This window comes from Chlorocebus sabaeus, chromosome 14, assembly GCF_047675955.1.
Source record: "Chlorocebus sabaeus isolate Y175 chromosome 14, mChlSab1.0.hap1, whole genome shotgun sequence".
Classification (NCBI taxonomy): domain Eukaryota; kingdom Metazoa; phylum Chordata; class Mammalia; order Primates; family Cercopithecidae; genus Chlorocebus; species Chlorocebus sabaeus.
In genome coordinates this window covers 2,019,745-2,039,738 of record NC_132917.1, presented here as the reverse complement: position 1 = coordinate 2,039,738, position 19,994 = coordinate 2,019,745, and the positions used below count along the sequence as shown (strand labels likewise).

At 39.8% G+C, this 19,994-nt stretch overlaps 1 protein-coding gene across 22 annotated transcripts in view; it reads left to right on the top strand.

Moving 5' to 3' along the window:
* Positions 1-19,994, top strand: part of MYT1L (myelin transcription factor 1 like) — a 529,284-nt gene that overhangs the window by 251,269 nt on the left and 258,021 nt on the right. For all 22 annotated transcript variants that reach the window (XM_073022747.1, XM_073022736.1, XM_038006505.2 and 19 more), the window contains one exon: positions 16,883-17,028. The gene's annotated coding sequence lies outside the window, so the exon portion shown is untranslated. The remainder of the gene's footprint in view (positions 1-16,882; positions 17,029-19,994) is intronic.

Genomic DNA, 19,994 nt, shown 5'->3' with positions numbered 1-19,994 from the left:
GGATTCATCTGTACATTGCCTTCTACAGCACCATTCCCTTTTGTTTTTTCGACTTCACCCCATATCCTCTTTCCCCACTATTTTTAACACAACTACTAGGATAATCATTCTTACCTTGTATTTGTATCATTTCATTCTTTCTAAGGTATTTTCATAATTTTTGTCTCATTTTATCTTCAAAATGGGTCATTAGGAATGCAGGTATATAGATACTTCCCACCCACAAATATTCAAATGGATATTAAATGACTTTTCCAAGGACACTCAAGTAAGTAATGATTCACATGGAGCCGATATTGATGTCCTGGGCTCAGTCCAGTCACAGCCCTTTGTCTTTTTCGTAAAATGAATATTTACATTATTAATCTTTTTACTTATTATCAAGTGAATAAATTTTTATAATTGATATTGCCTGCTTTAATATTTTGAGTTTGACAGACATGTCAGGATTTGTTGAATGCTTGGTGTACATGACACAATAAACACATGTCCAGACAAACACAGTTGTCAGTTCATCTTGCTCACCAGGGTAAAGCGAGTTGGGTCAACATCAACTCTCAAAAAGAGTTTGCAGCAAAAGTGAAATCTCAGTATCAAGCTGGAAGGAACTTGTTTAGAAGTTCTTCTGTGTCCTGTCATTGCTTTGGACACTCAGTCATCTGCAGTCAGGCTGTGAGCTGAGGGGCAAGATTAGCTTCCTCCACCCCAAGTGACCCCACAGCACAGAGCCTCCACGTGGGATGAGAGGTGGTGTTGTAACACAGGTTACACAGTTGGATGGACAGACAAACGGCAGGCTGATGGCAAAATGGAAATGTGGGGTAGATCACCTTAACAGGAAACATGAACTTTCCTTTTGCAAAAAAGTGGGTAAGAATGATAAATTTACTATTACAGCTAATCTCTCTTACTCAGATTAGGTTTTTCCTATGTTTTGGGGGTGTAGTAGAGATGGAACAGCAAAAAAGGATCAGGTCGATTTTTGTTTTATTTTCCCTCAGCTTAATGACAAATAAAAACTGAATACATTTATGGTGTACAATGTAGTGGTATCTCATTGTGGTTTTGATTTGCCTTTCTCTAATGACCAGTGATGATGAGCTTTTTTTCATGTTTGTTGGCTACATAAGTGACTTATTTTGAAAATAACTTTCAAAAATTTACAAAAAAAAAGCAACCCCATCAAAAAGTGGGTGAAGGATATGAACAGACACTTTTCAAAAGAAGACATTTATTCATCCAACAAACATATGAAAATAAAGCTCATCATCACTGGTCATTAGAGAAAGGCAAATCAAAACCACAATGAGATACTATCTTATGCCAGTTAGAATGGTGATCATTAAAAAGTCAGGAAACCACAGATGCTAGAGAGGATGTGGAGAAACAGGAATGCTTTTACACTGTTGATGGGAGTGTAAATTAATTCAACCATTATGGAAGACAGTATGGTGATTCCTCAAGGCTCTAGAACTAGAAATACCATTTGAGCCAGCAATCCCATTATTGGCTATATACCCAAAGGATTATAAATCTCTGTATCTACTAAATCTCTGTATTCTACTATAAAGACACATGCACGCCTGTGTTTATTGTGGCACTATTCACAATAGCAAAGACTTGGCACCAACCCAGATGCCCATCGGTGATAGACTGGATAAAGAAAATGTGGCACATATACACCATGGAATACTATGCAGCCATAAAAAAGGATGAGTTCATGACCTTTGAAGGGACATGGATGAAGCTGGAACCCATCATTCTCAGCAAACTAACACAAGAACAGAAAATCAATCACTACATGTTCTCACTCACAGGTGGGAGTTGAACAATGAGAACACATGGACACAGAGAGGAGAATATCACACACCAAGGCCTGTCGGGGTATGGGGGCTAGGGGAGGGATAGCATTAGGAGAAATACCTAATATAGATGATGGGTTGATGGGTGCAGCAAACCACCATGGCACATGTATGCCTATGTAACAAACCTGTACATTCTGCACATGTACCCCAGAACTTAAAGTATAATAAAAGAAAAAAAATTATTGCCCAGATAAATGTCAAGGAGTTTTCTCCTTATGTGTTTTTCTAAAAGTTTTACTCTGCAGTCCCAGGCTTAAATCTGCCACAATCCCAGGCTAACCCCAATAGCCACAGACTCCAGACACCTGTGGCCTCAGATAAGATGAATTTTAAATTCAGATTCATAGAGAGAATTGTCCTTATCCTAGTTACCAAGGAAAGATAATAATAGTTAAGTAACTGTGACTTTCCCCTCCCTTTCTCCCCCACACGCTTGCAAGTATACACACTAAAAAAAAAAAAAGCCAGTATTATTGTTGGATAATTAAAATAAAATCATAATTTTTATCTTTAGATTATTTTCTTATGATTTTGTGTCATTATAGGTGAGGGAAATACTATTATCTTTCAGATATTTTCCTTAAGGTAAATTGTTTAGCAATATGTCTATTTACAAAGTGAGCAATACATTACATCTATATTTACTGAGGATTTAAATGATGGCATTTCAGAATTTTAGCTAATGTGAAATATGCAGGAAAGGTGGTTTACTCTCTTCCCATGAATTATTTGCAGGAAGCCAGTTGTGAACTGGAAGGTACCTGGCCTGGGTGTCAGGACAGGGAGGGCCCGGGGTCTCATCTTACCTTGGCTGACCTGCTCTGTGACCTCATCCCAGTTTGTCTGCACTGACTGTGCTTTCCTGGAGAAGCCTTCAGCCACTGCAACCTCGGACTCTCCTTTCTGCTGGGGGAAGCCCTGTATGGAAATGTGTGCGAGTGGGGCTCTGCTGGCCGGGGTAGCAGCTCCTCATGTGCTCAGCTCATCCCCACATTCTCCCTGGGTAGCTTCTAAAGTGTCTCCCCCAAACCCCTGGCACATCAGCAATCACCATGTAAAGTTCACTGGACCAGAAGATTCCTCAGGTTCCTTCACCAGTCAGCAGGCACCAACACCATTATCTTGATAGGAAATTAAGCATCTAAGATGTTGTCACTTTTTATATCTCCAACATTTGGTATTGTCAGATTTCAAAAATATTGTAATTGAATGGTAGGGGAACAGTATCTCATCCGGACTTACTTTCCATTTCTCTGACAAATAATAACTGTTGATTACTTTTCCATATGCTCGTGGTGTACGTGTTCCCTCTTGTGAAATGCTTAACATTTTTTGCGCTATCTTTTATTGTGTTGAGTATGCTTTTATTTATTTTTAATGCTTTATATGTTCTTCACATAAATCAAAAATATATCTTCTCCCAGATTGTAACTTGACCTTCCACTTTCCTTAAGATGTCTTTTGATGAACAAATTTGTAATATTAATATTTTTGAATTAATTCATCTTTTCTTTTATAATCAATGCTATGGGGGTCCTGTTTATTTTTCCTTACTCCAAGGCCTAAGTACATATTAATCTATGTTTTTTAGGAAGAGTCTGACTTTAGTTCTATGTTTTTGTTTTGTACAGACAGGATCTCACTACATTACCCAGGTTGGTATCAAACTCCTGGGCTCAAACAATCCTTCTGCCTTGGCCTCCCAAAGTGCTGGAATTACAGGCTTGAGCCACTGTGCCTAGACTTGAGGCTTAGTTTTTGATATTTAACTCCTTAATCCATCTTAAGTTTTCTTTGCATATGATGTGAGAATACAGCTTCATCTTTTGTCGGTAATCATTTTTTCATTCAATTTATTAAGGAATATATATATTTTTAAACTTGTGGCATACCTTCTCTATTCCAAAGTCTCCTCATGCAATATTCATAGGCCTGTTGACAGATTTTTTATTCTATTTTATAGATTAATTTCTGTATCCCAAGCCAACACCACATGGATTTAATTACTATAGCTTCAGAATAATTCTTAAGGTCAGGTAGAACAACCCCCCTTTCCTGATTCTCTTTTTTACAAATGTTGGAGATATTCCCAACCCTTTACTTCTTCATATATACTTATCAAGTTCCTTATAAATCTCATTTGATATTTTGATTGAAATCGCACTATTAATTTGGAGAAGAATTGAGACCGTTATCACATTAAGTTTTCCTAATCACGATGTGATTTATCTCTCTGTTGATTCAGGCCTCCTTTAACATTTCTTAATAAAGTTTTGTGACTTTCCCTGTAGAGGCATCACACATCTTTTCTTAATGTATTACTGGCTTTGTATTTTCTGAACGGATGTAAATGCTTTTCTGAACGGCTCCTCTGCAATGACACTGACTCACCCTGACTGCCAAGGCTTCCTGAGCTCCACCATCTGGTCCAGATATTTCTTGGTCAGTTCTTCTGAGGAAATGATGGAGAAAAGCAAGGACTGGACAGCGGCAACTTTTCTTCTTTCCCCCATGCTTGCAAGGGGCAGCCACCTGCCCCTGACCAGGTCACCTCTCATTCCTCTCCATGCCCCACCCTTGTTTTCTTCATTTCTCGGCATTGCCCCCATAGCCTCTCCTGGAATTGGTCTTGCTGTAGAATCAGTAGTTTGTAGGTCAGAGCTTTGGTGAGAATGAGAAACAAATAATATTTAAATTCACAGAAAATGTACACAGAATATTTATGAGCCATGCTATTTTAATGATGAGGAAAGTGAGGTTCACAAAGGCCAAGCGAGTGTCTGTGATCACACTGCGGGGAAGCGGGCTGCTCTTGAGGGTCTGTGTTCCTGAAGACGGACATGCCAGGGGTTCCTGCCTCACTGGAAGTTGTGCTGAGGTTTACAAGAATTAATCTTTATAAAGTTCTTGGAACACACCTGGTGCACAGCAAGAACATATGAACTTTTCGGTTATCATTACTGTTTGTGCAGCTCTTGTTTAATAAGAGAAGTAGGATGCGGATCTAACCTAACATGAGATTTAATTCTGGTGCCGCATTAGAAGAAGTTTAAAGCGTTTGATATGTAAAGATGATAGATCACCTTTTTTGGAAATGGAAAGAAGGTATTTGAGCTGGGCTTTTTTAAATGAATAAAATTTAAACATTTAGTGGGAAGGGCTGGTGTGAAAAACGTCATGAGGCAAGGAGACAGGAAGACACGCTTTTTTTTTTGCAAAAAGATAAATCATTCCTGGAAAACATCAGAATTTTACTTTTCTTACTGTTATTTTATGCCTAATTTCTTCTTTCTGCTTTAACTTCCAGCTTTGGTTCTAGATGCTTTGTGTGTGTGTGTGTGTGTGTGTGTGTGTGTAAGAGAGACCGATATGCCCTAGGAAATTATTCTGTTCCAAAATTAGCAGCATTTTTATAAGTTAATTAAAAAGTGTCATCTGCTCCGAGTAGGTAAAAAATGCACAGGATCATATTGCAATGGGAGGCATTCTCTCATGATGTATTGGAATGGGAGGCAGCATGGAGACACTCTGCTGTTCTAGGTGCAAACTCATTGCAAGGAAGCAAGACGCTCGCTGAGAAGTGCGGGGTGGACATGTGCTCCCTTTGTAGAATCTTACAGAAAACCATGCCGGGTTACTGAGGCTGGTAATTTCAAGTTAAAGGAGGGTGATTAAAATGGCTACTCAGGATGAAGAGTTTAAAATGATGAGGAGTTTGAGGCAGGTGATCAATTTAATCAAAGTGCAATTGCTTTGGGAAGGACTGCCTCTTTGAAAGGATTAATGCATACAGCAAGGTGAGGGAGGAGATGTGCTGTCAAGGTTTTTATATTGCTACAAATTCTAACTTTGAATATATTTGTGACTTTGTAGCCATTAATTTTGGGTATTATAACTACTTTAAAATTTTTGTTAATGTTTGATTTGAATAGTATAGCTATGACTATACAACTATAATGTGATGAAGTTTTAGAAGTACACTTGATTTTTTTTTGTTTTGTTTTTGTTTTTGTTTTTTCTTTTTTTGAAACAGGGTCTTGCCCTGTAGCCCAGGCTGGAGTGCAGTGGCACTATCATGGCTCACTGCAGCCTCAAAAATCTTCCGGGCCCAAGCTACACTCCTACCTCAGTGTCTTAAGTAGCTGGGACTACAGGCGTGTGCCACCAAGCCTGGCTACCATTTTTATTTTTCTAGAGATGGCCTCTCACTATGTTTCCCAGGCTGGTCTCCAACTCTTGGTCTCAAGTGATCTTCCCAACTTAGCCTTTCAAAATGCTGGGATTTCAGACAGGCATAAGAGTCACTGCACCTGGTCATACACTCATTTCTTAATTTTGACTTTATTGCATCTAAACACCAAAATACTTTAATCAGGAACCATTTCATATTTCATAATGAAAATAAATGAGGAAAAGTTATTTCATTGAAAATTTGACTTTCCAACAAACTTCTCTGAAATGTATTTATTTCACTAAAGTAGAGATATCTTTTTCTACATTAATTCTATTAGATATGTTATATGTTTCATAACATTGTCAATGATTTCGTCTAAACAGTTTAAGATTGTCAAGAATTTATATTGTCTGTAATTCAGAATTTTATAGATTATTGCCCTGAAAAAAACCACAAAAAACTCCCCGAGCAATATCTTAAAGTCTCCTCTCTGTACACAGATACTTTTAGTCTCCCTGAAGGAGGTGATGATAATTATGTCCTTGACGTGTTCATCCTGGGAAACCTACACCATATCTACATTTCAGGATGTCAGAGTGCTTCCCTCCATCTGATCTTCTTGAAAATTTCACTTCCCCACGTTCTCCTGGACAACTTCTATCCTGTTAACAACTGGAAATCATCAAACCTTGCTGTGATGGTGTGGACTCCATTTCACCTGCTGTGAGGATACCGACTCCCAAGCAGGGGACTCCGGGGGTGTGAAGCTAGGACTTGAGCTGGCCCCAACTCACCAAGTCTAGGTACTGACCTTGTGTTTGCCCCGAGTAGCTTCTGAGAATGAAGAGGAATAATGTGAAGTCTGCCCATCATAGGTGGTTTCAGACTTGCCATACTCTATAACCCCTTTTTCTGGGCTTCTCCCCTCCTCAGTTCTGCTGTCAACACTTAAAGAACCCAGATATCACTTGTGCGTCTAAAGAGCTTAGTTTTAAATAACGGGTATTAAACAACTGTTTGGTGAAGGCTCTCTACGTTAAATTTTTAGAGATTCTTATGTGCCTGATCTCATGGCATGAGTATCTAGTGTTAACATCTTTAGTGTAGATAGCCTCAAGCAAGGAGACTTATAGAGATATGTCAGGAATTATCAAGCAAATGTAGATTTTTTTGTTTGTTTTGTTTTGTTTTTTTGAGACAGAGTTTAGCTCTTGTCACCCAGACTGGAGTGCAATGGCGCAATCTCAGCTCACTGCAACCTCCACCTCCCAGGTTCAAGCAATTCTCCTGCCTCAGCCTCCTGAGTAGCTGGGATTGCAGGCACGTGTCACCACCTCCAGCTAATTTTTATATTTTTTAGTAGAGAGCGTTTCATCATGTTGGCCAGGCTGGTCTCAAACTCCTGGCTGCAGGTGATCCACCAGCTTTGGCCTTTCAAAGTTCTGGGATTACAGGCATGAGCCACTGTGCCTGGTCGTGTTCTTTTTTTTTAAATCCAGGTTCATGTCATCTGGCTCAGAATCCAGTTCTTTCCATGCTCTGGGGGCACAGACACCCCCAGTCAGGAGCCCAGGCAAAGCACACAAAGCCCCCCACAGGTCAGAAGACGCCGCCCATGTGAAAAGTGTTTCCAAGAGGCTTTCTAATGCTGCCCTGTTAAATATGAACAGATAATGAAGATCTCTAGATGTTCATGCAAGCCCTCTAATATAAAAAGGACCCAAACAAACAAACAAAAAAGAAGAAAATAAAGACTGTTCAAGAGAAACAAAGAAGCTATCACTGACTTTGTCTGAGTCACAGGAGGGAAACTACATTGGGTTTGCTGAACGGGAACACATTTAATTTTAAGTAGAAAAAGAAGAAGATGATGAGTTGAATAACTAAGAGATCACTTAGAAATTTAAAGATGAGTGTTGAAATTTTAAAAAGTCTCACAAGAGAGATGAGAAGGTACAGTAGAGGAAATCTGATTACAACAAAATGACGAAGGGATGGAAAATAAGATTAGAGGGTCTGTCCAGCTCCCACAGGACCACTGGTTGAATCATGTAAGTTCCAGAAAGAGATCAGAGAAAATGGAGAGAAAACAACCACTGAAGAAAGCAGGGAAGACAATGGCCCTGGAAAAGCTGCAGGATACATCACATGGGAGAAAACAGATCTACACACCCCCTCATTCTGGGGAAATACTAAAACACTAGAAGCAAAGAGAAAATCATGATGACTCTGGGCATGGGGGTTTAGGGGAAAGGATTTGAAGAATCTTCAAGAGGTAAGAAGATGAGGGAGGAAGACCATCAGACCTCCAGGGAAGTTATTTCTCATCTAGACTGTATTACTCAGACAAATATTAGTTGGGTGTCAAGACAAAAATAGACATTTTAACATTTGAGAATCATTAAAAATCTCCCAACAACCTTTCCATAGGAAGCTGTGGGATTACGTCTTCCACCAAAAACAAACAAACAAAAAACCAACAACAAGCAAATCAAGACAGAGGAAGACAGGGATGCAGCAAAGAGAGAGAGATTACAAGAGATGGGGCAGGGACCTGGTGATGGCCAAGGGGCATCATTACAGCCCCAGCTTTCAAGAGAACCAGTGTGGACCAGGCCAGATGGGAGGACACAGATGACTCCCTGAGACTTTACGCAGGACACCACATTGATACCTAAGCTGTTCTTCCCTAAGAAGAAGATATGACGTCATTGGGAATTTAGGATAGAGCCATGAAAGGTACATAGGAGAGCATGCGTGTGCACGGACACAATTATATTAATTGCAGGGTAGAAATATTGTGCTGATAAGGAACATAGCATTAACGTGTGGTTCATCTGGCAATAGTCTCTCTGTAGTTATGACAGTAAAGCATTGCCTAATAATCTCATGTATTGCCTAGTACAGCCATGCTGGGGGCAGAAACTGTGAGAAGGGCTTGGGCGTGGAGTGCGTTAGCATACCTCCCAGTTCCCCCAGACGGGACGTGGAGGTTCAGTGGTTCATGGTGGGAAACCACGCAGCCGCCCATGGTAGAGACGCATTCATGTAGGGTCTGAAGGCAAATGCCAAAAGAAATGGCTAGAAGCATTGAAAGTTTTCCCTCTGGGGAGCTGGAAGTAAGATAGGGGTGGTATGTGGGGAACACTGTTTTTATAATGAGCCATGTAGAGGTATTTTACCCCAAACCATGTGCATGTATGAGGTTGATGAGAACACACATCACCTTTTCAAAGACCTTTTCTTCCTGTTGTTCATTGTGACGGCTCACAGTTGCAGCCTGTCAGACCACAAGCAATCTGGAGCTGGTCTGCACAATCTCTCAGGGTCTAGGTTGAAGAATTTCCCGGAATCCAGATATCTCAGGTGCATTGGGTGACAGGGAGCTGAAGCGAAAGACAGCGCAGTTACACGTTTCATCTTAGGAAAGAGGACATCAAAGTTCTTCAGCATCCTTCATCCCTCCATCCCTCTGGTAATAAACAGATTTGGTAACTGACAAAATGCTCCTTCTCTGACATTGACAAATTCCCTGGGGTTCTCAAGGTTGTTGCAAGGGGGTCTGTGTGAACAAAGGCGCTAAACGCAGCTGTTTCAACTTCTATATTTAAAACTGAATAGCATAAATATAGTTTTCATTACAAATAGAACCGTTTAGAGGGGCTCCAAATGGGACTCTAGCTTGCCAGCAGCTCTGGCAGTCACCGGAGGTTAAGCCCCTGTGCTGGCAACCCTGTGACTCAGCTCTGCACCCCTCAGTCACTGTGGCCCCCTCGGCCAGGCTTCAGGGTCCACAGCTCCCTAATGCTGGGCCATGGAGGAGTTAAGCCACACGTTCACAGTGAGCCACTAGTGAACACAAGAAGTGTAAGGAACCCTGAGAATAAAATACAAACTAGCAAGGACCAAATCTGCCTCAAAATGACCTGTACTCACTCTCTAAGTCACATCTATTAATCAAAACCCTCCCACTGCCGATCACTATCTCTCTGATTCTTTAAATGTTAAAAGGAAAAACAATTTACAGTAAAATGTATAACCAAATTAGCTTTTTTATATATTAAGAATAAAAATAACTGTTTATAATATTATATACGGAGAAGTGCTTACAAATATCAGACTGGAATGCTGTCTTCTACCTCATCATTTGGCAATAAACTTAAAAACCAAAAAACAAAGGAGAAAGGAAGGAGAGAGAGAGAGAGAGAGAGAAAAGAGGAAAGGAAAGGAAAGGAAGAGAAGAATAGAGGGAGGTAGACAGGAAGTGGGCAAGGAAGGGAGGGAGGGAAAAAGGAAAGGAGGGAAGAGAAGGGGAGGGGAGGGTAGAAGAGAGGAGGGAAACAGGGAGGGAGACAGACAGTGAGGGAAGAAAGGAGAGAAAAAGTGAATAAACAAGTTTGGCTTTCTTTACCCTCAAATGCAAAAGTTTCAAACAGAAGGTCATTTTATGCCTACTTTTCATTACAGGATATATCATTAAATTTCAATCTGTCTCTTAATATATAATCTGTCTAAATAACTAAACATAAAGTAATAGATCATTCTTGAATTTTTGGACAAATAATGATTTTTTATTCACTACATAATTAACTTAAAATAAATTAAACACCAAGTACCCTTGTTAAAGGGGGAAAGTAAAAACATTTTTCATATATCATGAATATTAATAATGATAAAGTTAAAATGAATTTTATAATACAGCTATGAATAATTCATTGATCTACACTGAGTTTTTACAGTCACTTGTTTGTCCTATATGATATGACAATGAAGAAATGGCCTAAGTTCCTGAGAAAGGGACCCTACGGCCCCAAACTGAAGAGCAGGGAGAGTGTCACCCTGAAGCTGCAGTCCTTCCTTGCTGCACGCTATCTGTGTGCCCAGGTGTTGTGGCTGGCTGTGAGATGACAGATGGAGGTTTGTTAATTTAGTTCATCTTTGATTCACCCATGAAACTGAGCAAACTTCGGTTGCACGCATGTTCTATGTCTGCAGTGGATCCAGTTCTGGGGTTTAGAGTCTAATGGGCTCTCTCCCCTGCCCTGATGAGCTCGTGGTGGGGTTGGGGTGCTGCTTAGGAGACCTACAGTTACAGCATGGTATGCTAAATTCTGTGACAGAGTCAAGAGAAAACCATAACACAAGATGTGTTGCAGCCTCCAAAGCTTCCTACAAAACTCTTTCTAGGAAACTCACCACATTTTCAGTGACAATCATCCATTTATAATTATTGATCTATAGAACAATTTTTATCTGTACTGAGGCCTTTCCTTATTCTTTCTTTTTTTTAACTGCAATGATTCTGAAAGGTGAAGAGCCTAAGAAGACATTATTAAGGACTTTGAGAGATAAATTATTCATAGAAATGTCACCCATGCATTATGTGCCCCCTGCCGAACTACAGCCCCGCATCCCTTCATGCTTTGGTACAAGGCCTTTGGCCAGGACTGTGTGGAGAACTCACAGCACACATGTCCACCCTCAGCGCGGACGAAGTGCTGCCAGCACTGACCAATGCACCTGGTTCCGGGGGGCTCTGCTCATCAACGCAAATGGAAAGTGAGACCGTTGGGTGCTTACCGTGGTGCCGCGAGACCATTGGGTGCTTACCACAGTGCCATGAGACTGTTGGGTGCTTACTGTGGGGCCATGAGACCGTTGGGTGCTAACTCTGGTGCCCTGCATGACTGTTTTGTGTTGCATGGGACAAGATGGCATGTGCTTTCATGGAAAGCCACTGGAAATAGTAAAACAATCCTGCAAAAAGCAGTTGCAACCCTGTTAATGCCCTCACCCAGAGTAAGAAGTGGCTGGGTGCTGCAGGCCCACTCAGCCAGGCACCCTTTGTTCAGAGAAATGGGGACAGCCATTCGGTTCCCACCAGTGTGGGTGACACACAGACCTTTTGAGGAATAACAAGACCACTGTGTCTATACCATTGAGTGAACTCTTCCTTCCCTCAAACAGCAGACATGACCCAATTGTCCTTGAGTTTATATAAACTGCAATCACACTTAGATATGGTTTCAATTCATATTCCACTTTAAGGTAGTAAGGTCTATAGTTTCGTTGCTCCCATATGAATTAATTCTTTCTTTAATCATCCTCAATCACTTCTAAATATTGAGGGAATCCTGGGCAGAAACATACTAGAGTGGAAACAAGGTGCAGATGTCACTGAGAAGGAGCCTCACATCCCTGGGCTCATCTCTGAAGTAAGAGAATCATACCTGAACTGTCCTCCCCACAGGCGATGATGAAAACCCAAGAGAATAATGGATTTAAAATCCTTTTGCAGAATGTTAATATACCACTTTTACTATTGTTATCATTCCCCAGTGTTAGAAAAAGACTTACTTTAAATAGTTTTTACTTAATAAATTAGTGTTTATTCATTTATTTGTTCATTCAACATGAATTTGTTGATCATTAGTGTGTGCCAGGCAAAATTCTAGACTCTTGTGATTTAGAAATAAGTTAGATAGCAAAATGTCTACCACAATGGAGTGTAGTTTTCCATGGGGGAAGACAGAACATAAATGCATAAACACATACTTACACACACATAATCCACAAGGGAAAATTGATGAATTGTCACTAAAATTAAATTTTTACTTTACAAAACACCCTGTTAAGACAATGAAAAGACAAGCAACAAAGTAGCAAAAATACTTGGAAATCAAATATTCATCAAAGAACTAGTATCTACAATATACAATGAAATCTCAAATTCAACGATTTAAAACAATGTAGTAAGAAAATGGGCAAAAGACATGGGCAGATAGTTCACTAAAGATGAAATTTAAATGTACATGAAAAGATATTTAATTTCATCAACCATTAGGCAAATACAAGTTAAAACCATGATGAGCTGTCACTACATACCTGCAATGACTGACATAAAACAACAACGCACCAAATTTTGACTAAGATGCAGACAAACTGAATCACTGGTACATTAATCGAGGCAAAGTGAAATGGTACAGCTATTCAAACCAGTTGGGCGTTTTCTTTTAAAGCTAGCCATGCAATTGCCATATGACCCAGCTATCCCACTCTCGGGCATTAACCCCAGAGAGAGGGAAATGTACATTCACAGTAAAACCTACACACACATCTTTACAGAAGCTTTATTCATGGTAGCCAAAAACTGGAAATAACCCAGATGGCCTCCCGAGCATGAAGAGTTAAACTGTGTACAGCCGCGCCATGGAATACTACTCAGCCATTAGAAAGAATAAACTATTGATACAACCCAGATGGAAGCTCCAGAGAATTATGCTGAATAAGAAGAGCCAATCTGCAAGCTTTGCACAGTGTATGACTTCATTTATAGAACGTTCTTGAAATAACAAAATGACGGAAACACTGATGAGTGGTTGCCAGGGGTTCAGGGTAGGAGAGTTGGCTCTGAAAGGGAAGGGACATCCGTGTGGCTCTGAAAGGAAAGAGGCTGGGTTTGGCTATGAAAATGAAGAAGGTGGGAGTAGCTATGAAAGGGCAGAAGTGGGCGTGGCTATTAATTGGAAGGGGGATGGATGTAGCAATGAAAGACAATGGGGTGGTCATGGTTATGAAAGGAAAATGATGGGCGTGGCTATGAAAGGGCAGGGAGTGGGCGTGGTGATGAACAGGAAAAGGCTGGGCGTGGCTATGAAAAGGAAGAGGGTGGGCTTGGTGATGAAAGGGGCAGGATGTGGGCAGGGCTATAAAAGGACGCAGAGGAACCCTTGCTCCTTCAGTGATAGTTATCTGCATGTTGACTGTGGTCACAGACACAGAAACCTACACTGGTGCTAAAATCGCACATGCATACATGAACACAAGAGAAGTAGGAAATCTGCACATCGGTGGGACGAATCAAGTCATTCTGCTTGTATGTGCTATGGTTCTGCAAAATGTTATTATTGGGGGACACTGAAACACGGGTGCATGGGATCTCTGTGTTCTTTCTTCCAGCTGCATGTGAATCTACAGTTACCTCAAAACAGTTTAAAACCAAAATCTGTGTAATATAATCCCAGATAATGACAAATGCCATAAAGAAAAACCCCCACTCATTCTCATTTGGGAAATTAGAGGAAGGGTGGATGAGGAGAAAGGCCAGCAAAGCTTTGGCTGAGGACGGAGTGTGCCTGAGAACCCCAAGGAGCTCTCTCCTGGCTGGTGTTATTTTTGTTTTGCAGCTAAGCTGCCTGCTAAACATGCCGTTTAAGAGCTCATCCTAGGAATTCCATTACCAGTGATTACAAGCGGCATCTGGGACAGGAAACTGTGAGCAGCCAAAACCGTAGGTGCATATTCCTTCCTATGGCACCTGAAGAACTGGGAAAAGGAGGTCACTGACTCACTCACTCATTAGCTGATTGTTCTGTGAATCTTTACCTAGTGAGGGCCTGTTGTTAAAAGCACACTGTAGATAGATAGATGATAGATAGATAGATAGATAGATAGATAGATAGATAGATAGATAGATAGATACATACATACATACATACATACATACATACATAGACAGACAGACAGACAGACAGACAGATAGATAGATAGATAGATAGATAGATAGATGATAGATGAATGGATGGATGGATGGATGTGCACACACACATTTAGTAAGCAGCATCATATACCCTGCAAGGGCATTTAGCCTATAGTCCATTTGTCAGTGGCTTTTAAATCTACATCTGGTAAATGACTCCCAGATGGGAATGCATCTTGGAACAAAGGTAGTCTCACCTCCAGCAATTACTCTAACTCTCCTTCCTCCAAGAGGAGTTCTCACGTTTGTGAGGGTGTCTCCTCACTCCGGAAAGCCCGAGGGACCCAGGGAAGGAACCAGAAACACCCAAACTGGAATATTTGGACAAGCAGCCCTGATGAGAGGCTGAAGGTGCTTTGCTGTTTCACCTGGGAATGGGAAGGACACTTCTGACTCCATGATTTGTGAATGTGTGCATGGAGAAGAGAGCACGCTCCAAATAAAACCTTTCATTTTGTCCACGAAATTCTGTTTTGTAGATACTTATCACTTTAATGAAAAACCTGTCCCTCTCCTGATAATGGTCAGTCATATCTGCCGTTGAGGGACTGGGACTGCGGCTGCTCCCACAGGAGTGGCCTGATGGTCTCCAGGTCTTCCTCCTTGCTACCCTTTGTGAACATTGAAGAATAGAAAAAACACTTTTCCCAGAACAACGACGGACAACGCGATGAATCTATAGAACATGCTAAAAAGCTTAAACTGATAGAGATGAATTTTTAGGATTACCAGTAGAGTAAGTCATTGTGTAAATTAACGTAATAATATTTTATGAAAGTAAAATATGATTGTTTTACGCATAGTACTAACAATATATTAGAGTGGCTTTGATTATTAATGTCCAATGCTACTATTTCTCAATCACTCGTTTTGTTTTATGTTGGTTTGTTTATAATATTTATTTAAATTTGTCTATTTGGTGTCTTTCAAATGGTGAAAATTAACTTGCATGTTTATAAAGCCACTGTATTGAATACCATCCCAACCTTTCTTAGTCAGTTTAGTAAGTAGTATCTCAGAATGTGTTGGAAATAACTGTGCCTACTGTATAAACATTAATCATAGAGGTTTATACATAAGCCCCATTTTAAACACTATTTGGATGTTGCTTTATAGCCATAACAAATAAAAAAGTTTGAATTATTACCCAAGATGTTGCATTTTGTTTTGCTTTTTAATTGATAGCATGCTCTTGTAAAATCTTTTATGTGGAAATCACAACTTATTTGCTATCCTTTGAACTGAGAAGGCCAAAAATACAAACACACATGACAACCTGCTGATGATATTAGCTATGAAATACATGTGCAGATACATCACGTATGCTTCTGTAATTTGTCTCTACACATTTTATAATCTTAATACTTTGTAGACTCAATCATAAAAATGACTCTTTCCCTTAGTTTTATAAGAATATATTTATAGTTTTGTGTATTTTTTATATTACAAAGAGTAATTTCATTAATTTTCTAAAAGGTTTTTCTATAAGGAATGTTTCATTGGAAATTAATTGAGTGTGATACAAGGTTATTGTCGCCACTATCCCTCTCATCTTATCTCCATGCATCTCATCATCTCTTATGTCTCATCTCCATGCATCTCATTTCCACGTATCTCATCTCCATGTGCTCATCACGTGTCTTGTCATCTCCATGCATCTCATCATCTCCATGCATCTCATCATCTCCATGTGTCTCATCATCTTCATGCATCTCACCTCCATGCCTCTCATCATCTCTGTGTGTTCCATCTCCATGTGTCTCATCTCTATGCATCTCATGTCTGTGCTTCTCATCTCCATGCGTCTCATCATCTCTGTGTGTTCCATCTCCATGTGTCTCATCATATCTTGTGTCTCATCTCCATCTGTCTCATCTCGTTGTGTCTCATCATCCCCATGGATCTCTTCCTGTGTGTCTCATTATCTCCATGTGTCTCCACGTGTCTCATCATCCCCATGTGTCTCTATGATCTCATCTTCTCCATGTGTCTCATCCCTTAGTGTTTCATCTCCACGTGTCTCATCATCCCCATTTGTCTTATCATCTCTGTGTATTTCATCTCCATGTGTCTCATCTCCTAGTGTTTCATCTCCATGCATCTCATCATCTCCATGTGTGTCATCATCCGCATGCATCTCATCCCTGTGTGTCTCATCATCTCCATGTGTCTGTGCACCCAGCCTGCCCTCATTGCCTACTTGCAGCAAATGCATTAAAGACCTGACAATCACATCCCCCAGTTAGGGTTTCGCTTTTATTATGAATATCAGCCTCATTATTCTGCCTTTTTGTTCTTCTCTAGAGTGGCCACATCTGGTGGAAGATGAAAAAAATGTAGTTATTGAATTCAATCAAGTGTTTGCATCTTTCAAACTATCAACAAAATTCCATCAAGAAAGGTTCCAGTTGGTCTCACAGACATATGGATATCCAAGGAGCCACCTAAAGGTGAGGAATTCTATGTGGTATTAATATTTTAAGCTTTACATGCAGACAGGCATTTTGCATATTTACCTTAAAATATATTACTTTGAAAAAAGCATAAATATACGTTTGTGAATGAAGCAGCATTTTGTTTGATAAAGAATACAACACCTCTTGCTTTTAATAAGCAATTCAATGTAAAGTCAGAATGTGTAATCTCTTGGTAAACATAGACTCAAGTAGCCTTCAGTTATCTAGTTACATCACCCAAAAGAAGAATTTATAAGCATACTAATAGGCCTTGTTCACCCTTCAGCAGTCATAGAGAAGCTCCTTTGTACAAAGCCTCTTTAAAATCAGATCCCTGTGTCCGTTATTAGTTCTATTTTGGGATATTTCATACTTGAGGAAATTAAGAAGGTCATTAATTGGGGCCTCTTTTGCGTTGCCCAGGGTTCCTGTAGGTGTCAGTTACTATTGACAAACCTCGCTTGCTGCCACTGTGGGCTCTGGGAGTCATGCTTCTTGAAAAACTTCAGGTTACAGCCTTTTGTTTTCAAAATAATTGTAGTAAAATACCTGTAACATGAAGTTTACCATTTTTACAGTTTTCAAGTGTATAATTAGTGATATCAAATGTATTCACATAGTGGTGCAATGGTCACCACCTGCCGTCTTCAGAACTTTTTCGTTCCCTAACTGAAGCCCTGTCTCCATTAAACACTAACTCCCCAGGCCTCCCCCACACTCCCTGGGTCCCAGCATTCTGCTTTCTGTCTCTGTGAATATGGCCACTAGATTTACCTCGTGTGAGTGGCATGGTACAGTATCTGTTCTTTTGTGACTGTTCTCTTTCACTTAGCGTAATGCCCTCAAGGTCCAGCCATGTCGTAGAATGGGTCAGAACATCCTTCCTTTCTAAGGCCGAATAATAGTCCACTGTACATCTGTCAGTGGACATGTGTGCTGCCTCCGTCTTTCAGCTACTGTGAATTGTGCTCCTATTAGCTTGGGTGTAGAAATATATATCTGAGTCCCTGATTTCACGTTTCCTGAGCATCAACCCGGAAGTGGAATTGCTGGATCATGTGGATCATATTGCATTTTAATTTGTTAAGGAAATTGCTGGATCATGTGGATCATATTTCATTTTAATTTGTTAAGGAAATGCCACTCTTTTCCATAGTGGCTGCACCATAAAGTGGTGCATTGTCACCACAGTTTACAAGGGTTCCAATTTCTCCATATCCAGGCCAACACTTATTCTTTTCTATGGTTTTATTTTTTTGAAATAATAGATACCCTGATGGATGTGAAGTGGCATCCTATTGTGGTTTTGATTTGCATTTCCCTCACGATTGGTGATGTTGAGCATCTTTCCATGTGTTTACGGGAAATTTGCTTGTCTTCTTTGGAGAAATGTCTAAGTCTTTTGCCTTAATCAGTTATTTGTTATTGAGTTGTAGGAATTCTTATATATTACAGATATTATCTCCTTGTCATATATATGATTTGCAAATATCTTCTGCTGTTTCATGGGTTGCCTTTCACTTTGTTGGTAGTGTCCCTTGACACACAAGCATTTCGTTGTTTTTTTTTAAGTTTTGATGTTGTCCAATTTAGCTATTTTTTTTAACCTATGCTTTGAGTATCATATCCAATCAATCATTGCCAAATCCAATGTCAGGAAGCCGATCCTTCCTATTTTCTTCTAAGAGTTTTATAGCTTTAGCCTCTGTGTTTAGGTTGCTAACCCATTTGGAGTTAATTTTCTTTTTACAGGTTTAAGGTAAGATTCTAACTTTATTCTTTTGCATGTGGGTATCCTCTGTGTGTTGAAAAGACTGTCCTTGTTCCATTAAATGGTTATGGAACCCTTGTCAAAAATCATTTGACCATATATGCAGGAGTTTATTTCTGGGTTCTCTATTCTGTTCCACTGGTCTGTATCTCTGTCTTTATGCCAGTACCACACTGTTTTGATTACTGTAGCTTTGTTGTAAGTTTTCAAATCAGGAAGTATGAAATGTCTAACTGTGTTCTTTTTCAATATAGTTTTGGTTATTTGGGGATCTCTTAAGATTTCATATGAATCTTGGAATAGATTAATTTCTGAAAAAAAAATGACCTTAAGATTTTGAGAGGGATTGCACTGAATTTGTAGATCATATGGCTAAGTTTCTTAACGAGATAGAAATAGGGTTTCTTGTATTTTCTGGTAATGAATTTCTATATGCAATTTAAGCATGTACCATGACCTTAAATAATTATTTCTGTTTGGAAAAAAAAGTTCAGATTTTTACCTAGTTTTTCTGAGCCTGGTTTGATTAGTAATGAGCAATTACATAAGAATATCAAATAAAAAGTTTTCTAAAATCTTCCCCAAAGATGAAGACGTTGTGTCTGTTTAGTTTCTTAAAAACTCAGCTTTGTTTTTAAGGCTTAATTATCTAGCAGTAATTTTGAAGGCTTTGTTCTCTAGCAGGAATTTCTTAGGTAGAAAGTCAACAATGGCATGGGATGTTCCACTTAATCTCAGTGATTGAAGATACCCTGGAGTCCAGAGATTCATTGCTCATGACAGGAGACTAGAAGATAACCAAGCTTAGACACTTAGATGTGGTGGGCATCATCCAAGACTACCATGAATACTAACAATGTAGAGAGGGTCGGAGCACATGCTTAATACCCCAACTATGTCCATTAATAGATTGTAAAACTTATCACTGTTAGAGCCCTACCCCATAAGTACCAGCACTGGCAACCACGAATTTCTCCTGCAAGAAGGTGTGACTATTATTCCCTCTTCAGAGGTCAGTAAAGGGAAGATCAGAGAGCTTAGGTGACTAACCTAAGATAACATAATTAATAAGTAGCCAAGACAGCACCTGAACCATGCCCACGTGTCCTGGAAAGAAGGCTAGTGTACAATGTGGTGGGAAGGAATGATGTTTGAGGATCTAGACTTAGCACAAATCACGAACTCCAAG